Source organism: Rutidosis leptorrhynchoides, chromosome 5 (assembly GCF_046630445.1).
Source record: "Rutidosis leptorrhynchoides isolate AG116_Rl617_1_P2 chromosome 5, CSIRO_AGI_Rlap_v1, whole genome shotgun sequence".
NCBI classification, from domain to species: Eukaryota; Viridiplantae; Streptophyta; class Magnoliopsida; order Asterales; family Asteraceae; genus Rutidosis; species Rutidosis leptorrhynchoides.
In genome coordinates, this window is record NC_092337.1 from 208,570,013 (window position 1) to 208,576,002 (window position 5,990).

Here is a 5,990-nt window from a genome sequence, read left to right on the forward strand (position 1 = left end):
CTGTATCATACCCAGCTTCTATATGTATTTACTATTGGTATATACACATCAAATCAACATCCTAATCAACATTATTACTGCCCTAGATATGAGGTAACTAGAATTTTTCAAGTAGTATGAATTATTAGTAAGAATACAAAATTAGGAATCATTTTCTTTCTTTATAAACTAAAAACGTTTTTATAAATGAACACCATTTCTTCACTCCATTTTCTCATACCTACACCCTCATTTCTCTCTAAAAATACTCCTAACTTCATACTTGATCATCCTTCCCCATCATTTAGCTTCAATTACAAGCCTTAAACACCATAAGAAAACTCTTTCAAGAACATATCAAAATAACCACCCATTTGAAGAAGTTTACTTCCAACCTTTTGATCTAACTCCACCACTCTTTGATTCCAAGACTATTTCTTATCTTTTGCAGTAACTTTTTCCAAGTAACTTGAGGTAGTAACCTTGTTCATAATCTTATTCAATTCATATTCATATAGCTATCTTATTTTGTGGTATAAAATTTTAACAACAAGAACATAGTTTGAATGATTTCAAACTTGTTCGCAAACTAAATAGATCCTTCTAACTTGACTTTTAAAACACTTCAAGACCTGTAATATATCATAATGATATGCTAACCTAACAAGATATAACTTGGTTTTACAAAGAACATCTTAAAAACTGAATCTACGTCGTCGGAGTGCAACCGGGGGCTGTTTTGGGTTGGAGAATTAAAAACCATCTTGAACTTCGAATTGGATGTTTATGTTCTGGAAAACTGATATTTCTTATGAATATGTTAACACATAAAAATTTCATGGTTTAACTCAAAGTGTAAGTATTTTTAGAAAAATGATCATTAAATGTTGTTTTTATGATGGAAAATGATCACTTTCATAAGTTTTACCAAAGTTTGACCTATAACCTATGATTTCGAATACAAACTAACGTATTTTCAGTTTATATTCTTAAAATTTGACTCGATCCAAGGATGTGGCAAGTTGAACCAACAAAAACGGAGTTGTAATGAAGAAACTACGACTAAAACAAGATTGGGTATCCGAAGCTAGTTTAGCTACGAAAATATTTGGAGAAAAAGTAAATTAATCATATATTTTCTAATTAATATGATATTTTATATATAATTACTTATGATTTGATTTTATATATTTCAGGACCACCCGTAAACAACACGAGAAGATTAATCATAAGACCTCATGATTGTACGCAACACGTCATTTGACAACACGGTACTTTATGTACGCAACACGTCATTTGACAACATGGTACCATGGGTCGAGATTAATTCTGATCAATACGAATACGATGGGGTCTTTATTTATTTTATTTAAGCAACTAATTGTGGACCACTAACTCGGACTGCTAACTACGGACTAAGAAAATATTAAAAGTATTAAAAGTATATATATATGTAACGATTACTTAAAAAGAAAATATGTTGATATATTATATATATGGTTAGGTTCGTGATATCTATCGGAGACCAAGTCGAATTAAATACCTTCAAGGCAAAAGTGAGTTTCATTTGCTCCCTTTTATATATATTTTTGGAACTGAGAATACATGCGCTGTTTTTATAAATGTTTTATGAAATAGGCACAAGTACTAAAACTAATTCTATGTGGGTTTAAACCAAAAATATACCCTTAGCTTGGTAACATTAAACTACTTGTCTATGTACGGTAGGCGCGAATCCTAAAGATAGATCTATTGGGCCTGACAAACCCCATCCTGACTATGGGATGCTTTAGTACTTCAAGGTTATTTTAAACACACCTGATCTGGTGTACTTCAGAGGGTAAAACATGAACGTTAAGGCTTGTTACCGGGTGCCTACAACTTATAGAATACTTTTATACACTTGCGAGTGTACATATATTTATAAACGGAAATCTTGTGGTCTATTAACATATTGAAATGATTGTTATGATAAACCTATGAACTCACCAACCTTTTGGTTGACACTTTAAAGCATGTTTATTCTCAGGTACGAATTAAGTCTTCCGCTGTGCATTTGCTCAATATAAGGACATTACTTGGAGCCGATCATCGCAATGGGACCAAATGTTGATGACTTCGTCCAGGTGGATTAGGACGGGTCATTTCATACTCTCTCCCGAGCATCGCCCTATTACATGCACACACGAGACTTATAATATTCCAATACGGAACTCAAGTCTCTAACTCACACTCGAGTGGGTCCCTCCATTTCGGTAGAAGACCTAAACCATACAACTCAATCACACACCCGCTACTTAGGGTGGTTTCACCACACACTCTCACGAGTTTACCTACGCACCATAGGTATTCATATACTTATGAACTTTCTTCAAACCGTAACGCACCCGATGTAACGACCCGTACATCGTTCGAAAATCAAAACAACCTAGGAACCTTTACCCAATTCCTAAAATACCGTCAAATCTACCCCAACCATGTCACGTTTTGCCCGTTCGGTACTCGCCATGTCATGCTTGATGCTAAGGTGCACGGTTGTGATAATGGTGATCAAGCATTATTACAATCGAATATCTTACCACTTACACATGGCCACGTTAAGTACTTTACTCGAACTAGCGCGACATTCAAGAAATACAAACCAAACATGAAACAAATGCCCCGAAATTGGTCAAAGTCACACCGATGAACTTGACCGGACAAAACACTAAATGACCGAATCCCGAAACTGGATTCTTAAACAAAATACCGTACATGCACCTATACAATATGTTAGTATATAGCACATATATATAGTATATATCAATATATACATTCAACAAAGCAAATCATCCTACATCACTAGGATCTAACCTCAAAACAATCACATAGTCCACCTACTTAACTTAGGCGACTATCTAGCTAAGGCAAAACTTAATCTTAAGTCAAGACCTTATTCCAAAAGCATTGGACAAACAAAAGTCCATAACTATCCCGCCTACACTAAGGCATCCACAATTTCATAATTCGACCCGTAAACCTACAAGTCTCGAAACAACGCATACAACCAAAAGTCTAAGTCTAGGCACTTATTCTGCAAGTAACCTAGATCCCTTAGACCATGCTCTGATACCACTTGTAACAACCCCAAATCCGTTTACCAAAAACGAAGCGCATTTTTTTCTTTATGTATTTTAGGTTCCAATATCCCGTTAATAATACATAACATTTTCAACTCTGTTTTAACCGAAAATATAATATCATAACGTTACGTTTAACAACTTAATATAACCCTTGGTGCACAAATGACACATTACAAAATCATTTGTAACAATGACCCAATTACACAAAACACGGGTTAATACTCAATAACCCAACCCAATACCAAGAGCATAATCCCGGGGACTACCAAATCCCCAATTCGCGTCCAAATCTTCGAAAGCTACCCCATCGAGCCCAAGCGCTCCTACACATCTAGTCTAACGACTAGCTAGCCTTTCAATCACAATACCTGTAAAAAGGTAAACAACGAGAGGGGTAAGCTAACGCTTAGTGAGTGCAATAAGTATACACATGCATATATAATCTACTTACTTGCAACCACCTACTCACATACCACAAACATGCTAGCAATATAATATTAGCATACGAACTCCAAGTATAAAGCTAATAACCTCCAATACCGAAACTAGCATAAACAATAGCATATACTCCAAAATTAAATATTCTACACTACAATACATACACAAACTATATGGTTAACCAATCGTACAAGAGAATGGTGCTCACGAAAGACCATCGGAGTTCACAACATCCATTAGCGTACTTAACACCGCGTATCACTAACCCCCGGGTGGTGTCTTAACACTGCGACTAACCCACCCCTCTATGACAAAGTGGTGTCTTAACATCGCGACTAACCCACATGTCATTAAATCCTAGAGTGGTGTCTTAACACCGCGACTAACCCACTCATTACGTATTATGTGGTGTCTTAACACCGCGACTACCCCACATTTCATTAATTTCCGGAGTGGTGTCTTAACACCGCGATTAACCCGCTCGTTACGTATTATGTGGTGTCTTAACACCGCGACTACCCTACATTTCACGCCACGCAAATAAATACATTATATACATACATGCATAATTATTCCACTCACCTTAACGCCTCGATGAAGTGCAATCCAAATCCCGCAACTCGCCAATGGAACGTACCTATTCTGTTTATCACATAAACATCAATACAAACTCATTTGGACTCTCGACCCGCCCAAATGAACAACGAGTGCAAAATATACCCTTTTGCACTTTTAACGCTACCCGAAGGTCCAAAACTAACGAGACTAGATCCCGCGTTCCCGAAATACCCAAAGACACTACATTTAGCCATTAAACACACACTAGTCCGCAAATTCGCCCAAAAACCCATTTTGACCCTTAACAAAGTCAAATTCTCACATTTACAAGTTTTGACTTCAAAACGCCACCAACACAAGTTTATACTTTAACTTAACTCATTTTTAAGTTTATAAACCTTACACATACGACAATCGAACCGAAATCACCAACAAACCCTAATTTTGACTCTATTCAAAATTAGTTAACCAAATGTACACATATGGTTTCTACTACATCAGTAATCACTAATACTAGTGATTATTCACTCTATGCAAGCCTTACATGTTTAAACTCACTCACCAAACCCAAAACCCACCTTCATCACTTATAAATCCGAATCCTAGTTATCATCTTCATTACCAACTAGTTGAGTTCCATTTATGAACTCACAATCAAAAGCCCTAAATTTAGATGATGAACATGAAAATGAAATTCGGAGTTAGAGCTTACCGCTAGTATCAAATTGTAGCTAAGAACGAGGAGAACAAGGTTGCCTCTTACGCTCTCGATCGAATCTCGCTTCCTCCTTTCCAAAACCCCCTTTTAATGATTTGAGGAATTTATGTTTTGAGAGAAAAGTGAGAAAGAAAAAGAAATGAAATAAATGAATGAGTGGACCAGAATTGAAGCTTAAATCTGCCCCATACGTTAAAAGACCAAAACGTCCTCACTTTCCCTTTAAAATTACAAAATTCAGAACCAAACTCCCAAAAGAACCGCGCCGCGGCCTTCTTTCTCCGCGCCGCAACCTACAGCGTGGTCTGGTGGTCTTGGTTACATGATGTCTAATCTTGATTTGAGTTCAATACCGCGCCGCGACCTAGAGTGATTTTTGTCCACTTTTCGCGTACTTGAACCCAACACACGAACACGTCTCGTACCCTTCATACACTAGACGTATATACTCTCTCGAACACGTATAACAACCCTTCGATCACTCTCGTACTTTATATCCATATATATATATATATATATATATATATATATATATATATATATATATATATATATATATATATATATATATATATATATATATATATATATATATATATATATATATATATATATATATATATATATATATATATATATATATATACTCTCGTACTCTATATCCATATATATATATATATATATATATATACATTTACATGTATTATTTATACGTCGCATGAACTCCACGTATATATATACAATATATATATATATATATATATATATATATATATATATATATATATATATATATATACACACACACATTTATAATACGACGAATCCATAATATACATTTACGTATGTATATGTATACACATATAAGTCGTACGAATAAACGGGTCTTACAAGGCCCAAAACAATAAAGTTACAAAATTTATCAGCAAACTAAACCTTTATTTGCTTTATTTGATTGATCAAGTAATTAAGAAGGAGATGCAAGAAGAATTGAAGAAAATGGGCTTAAAATGAAGAATCAAGAGCCAAAACGATGAAACTCAAGTTATGACCCTGGAAACCAAGTTATGATCCAAGAAATCTGTAAAAACGACCCAGGAAGACATGTTACCCTGCCTGCCAACAAGGCCTTCCAATGGTCTACATGGCTTGCCCATTTGGCCCAATACACGGCA